This window comes from Bactrocera oleae, chromosome 3 (genome assembly GCF_042242935.1).
Source record: "Bactrocera oleae isolate idBacOlea1 chromosome 3, idBacOlea1, whole genome shotgun sequence".
Classification (NCBI taxonomy): domain Eukaryota; kingdom Metazoa; phylum Arthropoda; class Insecta; order Diptera; family Tephritidae; genus Bactrocera; species Bactrocera oleae.
Genome location: NC_091537.1, coordinates 10,261,529 through 10,276,748, shown reverse-complemented (window position 1 = coordinate 10,276,748; position 15,220 = coordinate 10,261,529). Strand labels below are relative to the sequence as shown.

Here is a 15,220-nt window from a genome sequence, read left to right as displayed (position 1 = left end):
GAAAATTCCTAAAGGGCATGTTCACACATAATTTATTTGCCACAAACCACATGCCAGTTTATTTGTTGTACAGCTAAAAATAGAACCAGACGCCAGCAAAAGCAATTCAATCAATCGTCAAGTAATCAAATAATTTTACACGTAATTCTTTTATTGCCTTACAGTTTCGTTTTCACTGCTGCGCAATGCAACAGCACACATACATACACATATATAATAAGATAATGGTCAATTGACCCCTGTCTGCGGGTTTCTCCTTTAAGCAAACTTGGTGTTGGTGTAAAGCAGCCAACAAATGCGAATTCCAATAGCATATTAAGCACACTTAACTTGGATACCATATGCACATATAAACATAATTTATGCACACAGATGTTAGTATGTGTGTAGTGGTAGTAAGTGCGAAAGTTATTTATGAAGCATACAGCAGCTTATATATATATTTAAACACATATGTATGTATGTAAGTGTACATATGTAACTGCATATATTACATAAATTAGTATGTGGCCAAAGTGTACTTTGTGCTGCAACTTGCCACAAAGAATTTCTTTAATGCATTTGATATTTTTTGCACACTGCATATGTTGCTACAAGCCATATGCGCTTCCATATAACACTTGCATTATTCCTATGTTTTTATTATGTTTTATGGAAAAAGCGCTTGAGATCCTCTTTTTAGATGCGGCCACTGCAACTGCGCCCAACCACTTGATTTTCAATTATTTCAGAATTTTTATTATTTCTTTGAATTCAACGTCTACTGCAAAAAACAGCTAATATTAGCGCAGTAAGTGAATGCTTGCAACGGATATGTTGCAAAAAAATGCAAAAAGTGTAGAGAACGAAAGAAAAAGTAAGTGAGTGATAAAGTGTGTAAATGTGTAAGAGGTGTCGAAAGTTATCGCGTTTTGTGCGTAGCCAAGATACACGCACTCGAAATTGCTTTTAGGCGTTGCCTACAGCATCGCCACGAAATTACATATACACACATGCACATGCATATATGTTTTTATAGAAATGCGCTGTTGCTTCTTAAAAGAGGCAGAAATATAGCATTTGCATCGTCTTTCAAGAGTCTGGCTGTCTGCCACAATGCATTTCGCTCTTGGCGCTTCGGTAGGGATTTTGCGTTCGAGCAATTAACCAACACTGACAGCTGACGATAGGCAAACTTTATTGGCCGATACATGAATTATTATTTCTTTTCGATTTCCACAAATAAATTTACATGCAAACGTGTGATGTAAAGCTCTAAAAGAATTGATATAAAAAGCATTTAATATTACTTTTATTGGATAACTAGAAATTAAAGAAAAATAAGCGTCAACTGTCTGGATATTATATACATTATATTAATGGGTTAGGGGTAGTCAGTGGCACGCACAAATGAGAATTTTCAGTATTTTTGTTTGCTATTAAATCATGTTATTTAACAAAAGTAGTTATATAGCATTATTATACAATGTTTTAACTTGCATTCACAAAAAATTCAAAAAAAAAAATTCAAAAATTTTCAAAGTTATAGCTGTCTGTGTTGACCCAGTTCCAAAAAAAGCTCCTTGCGGTGGCAATCATGAGTCTTTGGAGATTCATCTAAAATCAATCGCATAAAAAAAATTTGTTTTATAAATAGAAAATCCTGAGGCTGAAGCGAAGCTTTTTTTGCAAAAATTAACAAAATGGCGGACTCAGGAAATTTTTTTCTAAAGATGTATCACACTTAAAGAAAATGCAAAAAATTAATTAATTTTTTAATTTTTTGCCAATTCTGAATACCCCTAACCTCTAAAAAACTAGAGTTTATTTTAAAATAGTTAAAGCTACTTTTCAAAAAGATTTAAATTTGTTTTTTGTTTTTTTTTATTAATTTTTCAATTGTAATATACCGATACAAAACTTGCAGTGTAAAGTATATGCCTCCATTATAACGAAACTGCAAAGAGAACAGAAAATAAATTAGAGAAGAGGCAATGACCACATGTAATCAACAAAATTTGGTACAAAAATTTACAATTGCAATTGAAACAAAAATTTTGTTAAAAAATTAAATAATTTAATAATAAAAAAATCTCGAGAAAAATCAAGTCAAAAAGGCTCACTGCAGTGAAACATTTTCTACGCTCGCAATTTAAAATTGAAGACGGGTAAACAAGTATCTCACATATTAACCGCTGTATTCCACATTATAATAAAAAAGTAGCCGAAATTTTCCAAATTAGGTAAATTTTCGCTAGTCTAAGGTCTTAACCGATCTTATTAGTTGACGACACCACATCATATTGCGAACAAAAAAATATATTTTTTTTAAATATCTTACATATTGGGTAATATAAACGGTATAAGCCTAATTGGATGTTCAAAAATCGCTCGCATATATTCCCTTAGGCTCGAAGGGAAGATCTGAATTAATTTTTTTTACATATATTTAATATCAATTCTCGAGAATATATTCCCAACTAATTTTTTATTCGCCATTGTCAACATCATACTAGGATTTCGAAATTCGTTTTCTGTGGGTGCTATGTCAACGCTTGATTTCATTCATTTGCGGCGCCAAACTACAGCATATTCCAGATATTACGCTCACTTAATTTGGTTAAGCTATCTGAAAAATTAACCAAAACATGCGGTATAAAGTCAATCTCAAGTTGAAAAATCATTTGGGTATATTGGGCTAGAGAACGTACAGAACCGATCTTATTAATTTTTTAACATCCAATATGACTCTATTTCAAAAATATATCTCTCAAATTGGCTGATATTTTCTGTATCAAATCAGGTATAGGCTTTCAAGTTCTCATCTGGGTAAGCTGAAAGCTTGATATACCGCTTTCTTCCGATTTTAATTATTAGATTATTAGAAGAGCGGTTAGACATTTTGTTGCCACTATTTGCGTAAAATTTTAATCCGGTATCTTCTTTCATTCTTAAATGATGTAATGCAGGCGTGGCGGTAGTTCGATTCCCGACATTTTAAAAATACGATGCGCTTGTCAAGGGACTATCATATAACATATTGGTTCTATAGTTTCTGAGACATAACATTTCTTGTAAAATTTGACGATGTCTTGCCACTTTTCCTATTCTTACACACAAGCCCGGCTGCTGTTTTCTTAACGATAAAGGACCGTTTCGTTGGAACTTGGCAAAGTGTTCAGATTTGAGTGTTAGTTATGGTTATGCATTGTCAATATTTCTAATGAAAATGTGCTGCCGTTAAATTTAATTTTCAAATATTTTCTTCTTTCGAAGCTTGGAACTCAGTACGCGTATAATTATACTATAATTGAATATTTCTTCATTTATTTAACATATTATTGATTAAGTTATATTCGTGTTAAATTGCCACTTAAAAATATCGTGTGACTAAAATTACTTATATTAATTTATTAGTCAATCTGTTATCTAGTAGACACATAAAATTGCGCAATAATTCAAATAGAAGTCAAATAAAATTTAATTAAGTAACAAAATGTTTATATTTAACTTAATGTATCCATATATTAATATGCTTTTAATAACAAACTACGTTTTAACACGCGCATGCGCATACATGACATACAGACAGACTCACTCGTTACACACAAACCACCAGGGACGCACACAAATGCTTTTACGGACGACGCTCAAGTGACTTGCGCATAAGCCACATGTAAGTTAAAGCAAAAATACCACACCACAAATAAAAAAATGAAAAAAGTGAAAAATATAAAAAATGAAAAATAGAAAAGCTAAATGAATAAAAACGCAACACTGATGTGCGAGAAATGCAATAAATACACGTACGTGGCAAGGTCTGCGCATACATATGTGACTGAACAATCAGTAAGCAGCGCATTTTGACGTTTTTTATGGTGGCTGTCAAAACGTTTAGTCCGTTGAGTGAATTAACGCGCCAAAGTCACAGTTGTTGGCCGCAATGCTGGCAGGCGAAGGGCTGCGTAAACCTGACGTTTTAGCCCCAACACACATACAATAAACATTTATAAAAACCGCAAACATTTGTGTATACTTGTATATGTTTATGCTTTCATGTCAAATGCACATAAATTCTATGGCTTGCCATTTACCGCCAGCATACGATTACCGATGTTGTTGCGCATGCGCATCACTTAAACGCAGCTAAAGTCCATAAATGGTCAAAGCTCAAATATTTATTTCAGCACATTATGCGCCGCCCTGACGTATAGCCTTGCGCATATTTCTAAGCACACATACAACTAAATACATTAGTGTATGTATGTATGTATTTATGTATGTATATTGCATACTAGTCAGTTGAATCTTCGTTTTCGTTGAATACTTTGTTGCATTGTCCCTGCCACCGCCACCTGCTGCGTCAGCGCTTGCTCCTGTTTTGACGCTGCTTACTGCTTGCGAATGCCGCAAAGGGCTGATGGCGTCAATGTTGCGCATATTTTCCCTCATCTTTGCCTGTTATTCTTAAGTACCGCCGCCTATTTTGCAGTTGCGCAAAGAATTTCTTTCCACACGCACTTGTGAACCCGCGAAATTATTATTACTTCTCAGTATTGCTTTGCCAGAAGATTCTTTGACTTGATTTATCTTAAACTTGCTAAGGGGCACGAACAATTTTTCGCGTTCAATGTGTGATATGCGCTTATGGTGGTTACTCTTGTTGGACCAAGAAATGTTGGTCAAGATTTTTTTGTTTTTTTACTTTTCTACTATTCAGCTGCCTTTTGTCTATTTTGTGTCATGTGAATTGTGTCAATGCGAGATCCTTTTTGTGACTGTTGGTTTTTATTTAATTTTAATTGAAAGTTAATTTAATGTAAATGTAAATGTGAATGTTAATGTGAATGTTAATGTGAATGTTTATGTTAATGTTAATGTTAATGTTAATGTTAATGTTAATGTTAATGTTAATGTTAATGTTAATGTTAATGTTAATGTTAATGTTAATGTTAATGTTAATGTTAATGTTAATGTTAATGTTAATGTTAATGTTAATGTTAATGTTAATGTTAATGTTAATGTTAATGTTAATGTTAATTTAAGTTAATGTTAATTTATGTTAATGTTAATGTTAATGTTAATGTTAATGTTAATGTTAATGTTAATGTTAATGTTAATGTTAATGTTAATGTTAATGTTAAAGTTAATGTTAATGTTAATGTTAATGTTAATGTTAATTTAAGTTAATGTTAATATTAATGTTAATTTAAATTAATGTTAATGTTAATGTTAATGTTTATGTTAATGTTAATTTATGTTAATGTTAATGTTAATTTATGTTAATGTTAATGTTAATGTTAATATTAATGTTAATGTTAATGTTAATGTTAATGTTAATGTTAATGTTAATGTTAATGTTAATGTTAATGTTAATGTTAATGTTAATGTTAATGTTAATGTTAATGTTAATGTTAATGTCAATGTTAATCTTAACCTTAATCTTATTCTTAATCTTAATCTTAATCTCAATGTTAATGTTAAATTTGTTTCTTATAAATTTTCTCCGCTGCGTTAATTACTCAATTTTTGCACTAATATAAGCAAAAAAATGTATGCTTCTGTTGCTTATTTTATCGCCTAGCGCCATAACAGTAAATCGGTATGCTAACTGCCAGCGTCTGTGTCGTTTACAGTTTTTCCCAACGATTATCGTAAGTTACATTATTTCCCGTCATCGCCTTTAGCGCTTTGAAATATTACGATTGCGACTAAACATTGTCGATTACAGCGCAAAGTTATATTACTATATACATACGAGTAATTCGTATATCTGTGTGTTTGTGTGTGCAGAATGCTGCATAAATTTCACCTCGTAAAGCAGAAAGCATTGTGCAACATACCATTTTGCATGCTCAATCCGCCACTTAGTAGCCATTAGCTTGTTGTTATGGCCAACATTAGTTCATATAAGTATTCAGACATATAAACGAATATAAATGTTCGAGTATGCATTGTATATCTGTGTGAGTTGCAGCAGTAGTTCGTCAGTGGGTTCGTCGGTGGTGGTCGTTGGCGAAACTGGTAAAACGGTCAAATGCCCGCCAAACAGTAAAACGGCTGTTGTAAAGAGAAGGCAACAACATTATTAAGCTAATGATATGCCATTAATTTTATTATAATAAGCCTTTCTTTTTAGCCAGTCAGCAAATCAGCCAACTCCCTGGTTAAGTCAAGGCTTGCAGCTATAAAACGGGGTTGACCACGGCGCTCCCGTTGCTGCCGATTTGTTGTTAGCTTTTTTGTAATGATTTTTTTCCCTTGTAGATTGCGCTGTCGCTCCTACTGTTGCGATGATAAATTATATGCTGAAGTGTTCATCAACAGCTTAACTGATTTTTTATCATTTTTTATTGCATTATTTGAAGCTTTTGTTGTTTTTTATTTTTAGTATTTTTTTTTTGTAGTTTTTTCTACTCTCTTCAAGTCATTTCTTTTGCATTACCCTCTTTGCTTGCAAATTTGCTTCACTCTTTTTTCTTCAACTGCTACTGGCCACCGCTAATCCACATTGTCTTCTTTCGATTTGACCCAAATATATGCTGATAGCTGTTCATTCAACTCGTTCAGCTGATTTACATGGAAACCGTTGATAATTTTTGTGTCCAAAAGTGGGTAAATCACAACTACTTTACGGTATTATGTATCTGCAAAGTGAGTATATATAACTATGTATTCAAATAAGTTGCCAAAAAATGGGTGCAGCATTTGTTTTTTTTTTCTCTGAGAGGAAATTCTAGTTTTGTTTTTAATATGTTTCTTTTGCTCCTTTTCGGGTTTTATCCTCTATACTATAATTTTGCATATCTCCAATATTTAGCAATACCTTCTTCTTATTTACTCTGTATTAACCGTTTTGGTTTTTCCTCCACTTCTTTCTTGAAAATGGTGATCAGTGTCAAGTCTATCATATATGTATATATATATTTTTTATATACAATTATTCCCGGTGCATCCGCAGGCAACATTATGACTGAGACTACTTCTAAAACCATAGAAAATATTTCTTCTCTCAAAGTTCCTGGTACGGCAGCCATTGTTAACCTTCCGATTCTAGTTTTCATGCAGCAAAACTTCCTATAAAATCGATCAGCTATTTAAAGTTCCCGATGAATTATAGTTATTATTAACTCTGAGCTATAATTTCACTTTTGATTATTTCCATCATTTATTCAGTATGTTGACCTCAAAAAAAATTATTGATCCTATTTGAGCCAAATCTGATCTTCTATAATTGCATGGGGAAGGCATTTTTTCAACTCTAGATCCCACTATAGAAGTACCTATATTTTTTCTCTAATACCGATCTATCCCAGAAAATAACTGCCTAGAGGCATATTATAAGCATATTTTACAAAATAGGTACACTGCTTGGCATGAAACATCTTATAGCTGCAAGTGTCTTAGGTGGCTCCACTAACCTCTTAGAAACCTATATCTCCTACGCGAACTATATATACACATATATATATATACAAACACACTAACGTCTGTATCCCACTCCACATGTTGTCAGCCACTGGTGACACCTACCAAACCAAAACAGCAGACATGTCTCAGTATTACTACTACAGACATAGACACACGCTCAAATGCAAATATATGCGGCTACTAAGGACTAAAGAGGACCCCACGTGTTGTGGATTCAGCAACTTTAATTAAAATTTAATGTTTTCATTATTTTTTATTTACGATATGGGATAGCGCTACAGATACATGTTTGTATGTGAACTTGATTACATATTGGTGGTGTGGCAAAAGTAGAGTGGCAATGGAAGTATGTGGCCTGGTAGCCTGCCACATGCCTAGAAACATGAGTAAATGCGAGAACGAAGCATTGTTCGGTTTACAAGTGTAGCGCTGCTCGTAAATTCAGAAACTGCATGTTGCTGCCACAAGCAGCAATTTATGATTTCAACAAAACCAGCGGTGCACAACAATAACAAATAACAACAGACGTTGTTGTTGGTAATAATAATAAAGGTATAAAAAGGGCCTAGTGATCATAAAAACGGTGTGGCAAGAGTTTGTTTGCAAGCTACGCCACTATTTATTTACTTATTTGTTCGTTTGTGCCTGTGGGTGTCTCCGTTGATTTAGTTTATTTGAGTACTAACATTTAAAATTAAAATAAATTCAAATTAAATTATATATAAACATTGCAACTTATAGCTGTGCTAGCGTCTGCATAGCTACTTTGCCACAAAGACTCAAATAAAAAATAATAATATATAAAATAGATAAATTTTACAGCAAAAATATTTTCAGTTCCTTTCATGCACGATTGGCATTTCCAGTTCAATAACTTTCGAAGGAAGTAGGTACATGCAACTTTCATATGCCATGTTGCATGCATACTTTCACGTTGCAACATGCTGTACAAGAACGCGCATTGCACCATCTTTACTTGTACAACTTATTATATCACATTTTATGCCGAAAATAATGTCAGATAATATTATGATGATATTTATTATGAATATATGTATATTTAAGCAGGTCCACAACTGGCAACTGCACTTGCTTCATTGCTTTAGCTCTGCCTGCCACAGCCAACACTGTGCACGTCATCTACGTCAAGTTCGTTCTAAGCTTGCAATCGTCTCAGCTATTCTGCTTTCAACATTACTTCGTTGGCTTTACATTTGAATTGAATTGTCAACTGCTACGAACATCTATATATATATACTTGTATATATATATATGTATGTATGCGTGTGGCGATAGACATTTGCATAATACCATTGGCTGTTTAAACATTTTATAACATTTCGTTTCTATTTCATTTTATTTCCTATGCATTTAATAAAATTTTATTAAGTCATAAAAATCCTTAACAATGCGCATGCCGGTAGAATACCCACAGCCACATTTACACGCAAGCATAAAAGGAAGTGAGTCCGTGTCTTTGATATCGTCACTTGGGATACATAAATACATGTGAAATTTATGTTAAAATGCCATAGAGTTGTTTTTGCTTTGACTGAGGTTGAAATAGTTTTGTGGTATAGACATTTGAACCAGGAAGCTGTTAGTCACACACAATTTCTATTGCTAAATACTACTTTGTATACTAACTTATAAAAAATTTATATAATATATTAATAAGCTATTTTGTTTTGAATTATACTTGCAAGTAACAACCACAAGATAATTAAGAAAATTATGCAATAAGTAATAGTACTGGTAATAGTAATGGTATTGGTAATTTTAGTATTACTGGTAAGTGTAATGGTATTGGTATTAAAAATAGTAATTGTAATTGAATGATAATGGTAATGATAATATTAAATAAGTAATGGTACTGGTAATGGTAATGATAATATTAAAAAAGTAATGGTACTGGTAGTGGCATTGTTATTGGTAATGACAATGGTATTGGCAATTTAAATAGTATCGGTAAGTGTAATGGTACTGGTAATAAAAATAATATTCGTAATTGAGTTATAATGGTAATGATAATATTAAATTGTTTTACGATGTATAACAGTCTTGGACGTTCAAAACATTTAGAAACCTTAAAACTAACAATATTCATTGTAATTACAAAATAAATAAGTGAGTAATTAAATAAGTAATTAGCACTGAAGTTTAAAATTCGCTCTTTAAAAATTTTGCTTTTACAAGGTTGAAAGTAATCGTAATACTATTGGCAGTAATAATGAAAATTTTAAAAGTAATGATATTAGTAATTATAAAAAATATAATTATTTATTTTAACGGTAATGACGAAGGTAGCTGAAGTGTAATACACCCATTGTAATGGTGTACTTTTGCGGGAACTATAAAAAAAACAGTATACTTGCAAAAAAAAAAATTTTTGGTAATTATGGATATAATCTAATCTGTATAGAAATGCATTATCTAATAAATTTACATCTTACAATGCTAAAAATCATTCAAGTAAGAAACGATGGAAATGTATAAATTATTATAACTGTAGCGCTACTTATACTGGTACTTGGAAACATACTGATTTTAAGCAAATAATAGCGGTACTGTTAATAAATATATATGTATGAGTAGATATAGTACTTACAGTATGCATTGCAGTAAGTAATTAAAATACGTTACGGCTACTAAGTTATTTAAACTAATTACCGACTCACTCTGAAACTCACGAATTTCCGATTTTCCTTAAAAATCACAGAATACTGTTAAATTTATTTAATGAATATAGGCGTTTATTCAAGGTACATAAAAATTAGCAAAACAAAATATGTCATAGCTTTTTTTTATAATTAATTGTTGACATCGTTTCCATGGTTGTGTGCGCATATATATACAATATATCAGAGAACCATTTATAGCATGTAATACTTTAGAGTAAACGAAGTGTCTTTCAGCCTTTCCCACGTCAAACAAGGAATGCCCAACCACATAGGTCCCTATGACGGCAGATGTATATAGTATTTATATAAAAAAATTTCTGAAAATAAAACGACTTTTTATATGAACATACATATAATATTATATATAACTAAATAGTCCCATAATGCCTGCCTTTATTGAGTTGTTGGCGCTAGCGTTGGCGGCATTTACCGGGTATGTGTGTATTTTGTTGGCAAAACAGTAGCTGGCCGGCTTTATATTGCTGACGTTTTGTACAGTTCACATTTAGACTTGCACTGAAAGCGTCATGTCATGTCTCTAGTGTTGTTTTGCTTTTGTTTGTGTGTTATTGACGCAGCCGTAACACAATTCCGTCAATCATGCGTCTACATTAGTTAGCAATTTCAGTTTGAATTGACGTATTTTGTTGTTTTTATATATTTATTAATATTCACATGGCGTATATGATGTAACTGGGTAAGGAGAAAAGGTTTAGACTTGTATGTGTAAAAACTATATATATCATAATACTCATACGATTTTTATTGTTTGGGAAATATTTTCGGTAGAGTTTTACGATTTTTTCAATATTTATATACCCATAATAAATTCGTTTACAGTTATTGAATAGAACCGTTCTATATGCCATAAACTTATTACGAATAAAGGGAATTTATCAAATTATGCGGTAGTTAACTTTAGATCGTTATCGTTAAGCAGCATACGTGCTTCGGAATACTTTGTAGTACTCATTACAATATCAATTACAAGTATTTTGGCAATTTTATTGTGTACTAATGGAAACAACATTCAGAATTATATTAGTAGTGTTAATTGTAATCAAGGCGGTATGCTTATGGACAGTTTAAATGTAACTGGATTAATTAATGTAATGATTACAGTAATTATAAATTACTTAAGTGGTAATAATATAAATATTAACAACTCACTGAGTGGTTATATTAGCTATAAAAGTAATTATAGTTTTTTTCCTCATGATAATTGCTATTCTAATGGTAATGTGAATAAAAAGAAACATATAATGGTTATAAATATGATTACCATATGACTTATGCCGATATCAATTGAACTTAAATTAATGCAAATAATGTTTACAGTATTTGGAATTGAACTTAATATAAATATTTGTAACTAATGGAGTGGTAATGCTAACTACAAAAGTAATTATCAAGATAATTGCTATTATAATGGTAATATGAATAATAATGAAAAGTATAATAGTGAAAACTTGATTATTATATGACTTATGACCAAATCAATTAGAGTTCGAATAATAAAAGTAATCATTACAGTATTTGTAAGTGAACTTTATATAAATATTAGCAAGTCACGGCGTGATATTGCTAACTATAAATGTGAGTGGAGTTACATGTATTCCCCAATATAATTGCTCGCAAGAATAATGAAAAAGTTAATTGTAATCGTATAAAAATGGTAGCTGTAATGTTTATGGTTTTTTCAACTCATAAAATTAAAAGTAAAACAGGTAATTGTAGTAATGGCGACGATTGTACTTGTTGTAATGGTAATGAAAAAAAAAATAAACTAAATATTCTGCACATGCGTTACTCAAAAAACTCACTATGGTGGAGTATTCTATATAGCCACTGAAAAAAAAATTAATTAACAGAATTTAGAATCTGTTAGGAAAAGCGCTATATTAACGAAACTGACAAAAAAAAACTGTGTATAGATTTTTTTATTTAATGTTATAAAAGAGTTATAACTTTCGACCTTCCTCCATAAAGTGAAGTGAACGCTTTCAAGTGATGCTTTACAAAATTAATGAAAATGCACATCACATAAAATTTAATTTCATAATTCGTTCAGCAAAGTCATAAGAAATATTATTAAAATCACATTAACCTAATTCAATGTGCGTAAACAGTTATATCTTTTTTTTATCTTACAAAGATTATAGACACTGTACGTGCCACAAAGGCACACCCACGCCAATGGTAGGCGGGCATAAATCAGAAAAAGAAATAAAAAGCAAGAAATGTTGAATCAAAAATTAAAAAAAAAACAACTTAGATCCGAATCGACATATTAAAAAATAAAGCAAAGAACGGTGCTTTCATTCATGCAATTATTCAACGCAGCGCTTATGTAAGCGTGCAAAGCGTGTACAATGATTTTGCTCGCAAGCTGAAAGGCATATCGATAGCAGAAATCAAAGTAAAAACTCGTGTGACTTCATTGTAAAACAATCAACGCCAGCAGCGGGAGGCAAATAGCTCACTGTTGGCCGCACACACACACACAGTTGTACATATATATATAATCACATAAAAAATACACATTTATACATAACGTATACCTTTTATATACATACACACATAAACACCGTGTTAAATCTTCGTATCAAAAATTCGAAATATGAATTGGTATGAAATTAATGTCTGTCATGTTGTACATAAATTCATGCTGTGCCAGTGTAGCCAATGAAAGCACAGAAGTGGCAAGAAGCGCGGCACGCACGTGCATATTTACATAACAGCTAATATGTGGGTGTGTTAGTGCACTGTTAAACACTTGTTTGCATAAGTAAGAAGTTTGGTTAAAGTGTGGACTAGAGTCGAGTCCTTGTTCGGCACATCGATCATCGGTGGTCATGAATTATATATACACATATGTTTGTATGCATGTTGCATGTTGTTACCAGCAAATGTCATTTCGAAGCTATTAAAGCATTAATGTGCGAGCGCTAATAATTCATGGCTTATTAGTCATACAAACAATTTGTAAGTGTGCTTTTGGCATATGTGGGGTAGTGCGAGGTCTATGCAGTGCCAAAAGTAAATCAAAAACAAAACTATTAAAATGTTGTACTAGCCAAGGTAAATAAGTCACAAATTAATAGTCTTAACAACTTCTCCAGTCTTTCGCTTTAGGAAAATATGAGTACTTCACATTCACCTCCTAGTGTCTCTAAGCAAAGCATATGTATTTAAATTTCAGTCCAGCGGATGTTTATTAGCTACCGATTTCTATACAATCGTTCCATGAATAGTTATGGCGCATTCTTTGACATGGTTTATGTCTTCATGAGGTCTTTCATATTCATCCTATTAATATAGTGAACTCTACAAAATATGAGAAAATCGAAGACTGTCTAATGAGATATTCAACGATTTTTAAGTTATCTATTCACTAATGACTACCCATAAGCTACCTGGAACTCTCAATAAACTGCTCTTTGTCAGGCCGCTCAAAACAAATTGAGCTCTAGTTAGAACCCGATGAATAACTGCTTAGGCTGCGAAAATATAGAAAGAAGAGGCACATAAATGCTGAAAATTTTGAGGACTTCACAGAGGTAACGAGGAATACAGATTTATCTGAGAAAGTAAAGCAAATCGTAAAAGTATACTTTGTTCATGAGAAGAATGTTATGGAAATTGATTTTTTTTATGTAAATCACCGACTTCGCTTATTTATAATATTTCCAATTATAAAATTATAGTCTATCTACTTTAGTAATCAATACATATTAAAAAAGTTTTTTTTTTCTTTTCTAAGTTTTCAACAAATTTATTATAGTAAGTCTATTCACTTCTAATTCATCTTCTTAATTCTAATGCTTTTTTCTTTTTGCATTTCTTTGCGTGCGCATTATTTCAGATTATTGACTCTTGATTTATGATAAAGCTTGAGCCGCTCACTTCTTACGCCTTCAACAGCCGAAAACGGCCTCTGGCACTCTGGTAAGTAAATAATATTTTGTTTGTTATGTTTGGTGTTTCTATAAATTTGAGCGATGTTAGCAACACCCGTTTGCGGGTGCTAAGTAACGCGTGCGCAGAACAACGAAAACGAGCAATGAGTGTACCAGCCAAAGGCGTTAGTCAAGTGATTTGTTCTGAGTATTTGTAAAGGTGTTTGAGGCATGTTAAGCTGTTAAGCGATACAGTGAGAAAACTTATGTTATTGTATATATTGTAGAAATAAACACTTGTGTCACAGAATAAGCAGGGGAGTGGTTATGAAAGCCACTGAGCTGAAAGGTGAGAAAGGCATTTAGCTTTTGTGTGGAGAAATGTGTCGCTTTTGCTGTTGCTCTTTCGCAATAAAGTAGCAGTAGTTTTGTGATAAATGAAGGTAGCGAAAAGTCAATATTTATAGTGAATAGTATGATAACTCAACAAGTTATAGCAATTTATTTAGATTTATTATTTTTGTTTTGCGGCAAGAAAAAATTGCAAAAATAAACTTTTGAAATTTAAATATTTTTTTTTGCTTGAATGCTTTCTTTACTTTGATATTAAAAAAAAAAAATTTCAGATCATGCAATAAGATTATTATATGCACATATGTATACATATATAAAATATTTTTATGTATTAATTATTTTCATATATTTTTAAATTTTTTCTTTTGACGCATTCTGTTTGTTCCTGGGCCGTTGAACTCTTCCGCAGATGCTAATCAGTTTCGACACTCAAACATTAAATTAAAATCAACTTTTTCATATAATTACAGTAGAATAAGCTATTTTTTTCAACCAGAAAAAGTAACCAATAATTACCTTTCATTGACGGTGTTTTGCATAAGCCGTCCGCAGGCAAAGCATATTATTTAACTTGAGCATGAGTAAAAAAAAAATAAAAAATTTTGGTTATATAGATAAATATAGGCATTAGTGTCTGCATGCCTCACAAGTGTAGGTGCGAACTTTCAAGGGTTTGAAAGAACATCAAAAAAACAAATGAAGCAAAAAATTATCGCAAAAAATATTTATAATTTTGGTTTTTGTAATAAAGCCTGAGACGTTTTACAATTTGGAAGTTTTGAAAAAATCGGCGCGATGTGTAATTTTTGAGATTAGGATGTATACGGCAAAAAATTAAATTTTCTACTGTTTATGCATACATTACTTTTTACTTAT

General features: G+C 31.7%; 1 long non-coding RNA gene across 1 annotated transcript in view; it reads left to right on the top strand.

The window, feature by feature from the left end:
* Nucleotides 1-15,220, top strand: part of LOC138856389 (uncharacterized) — an 86,693-nt gene that overhangs the window by 24,367 nt on the left and 47,106 nt on the right. Inside the window, exon 2 of the long non-coding RNA XR_011395654.1 lies at nt 13,957-14,039. This is a non-coding gene — a long non-coding RNA (uncharacterized lncRNA). The remainder of the gene's footprint in view (nt 1-13,956; nt 14,040-15,220) is intronic.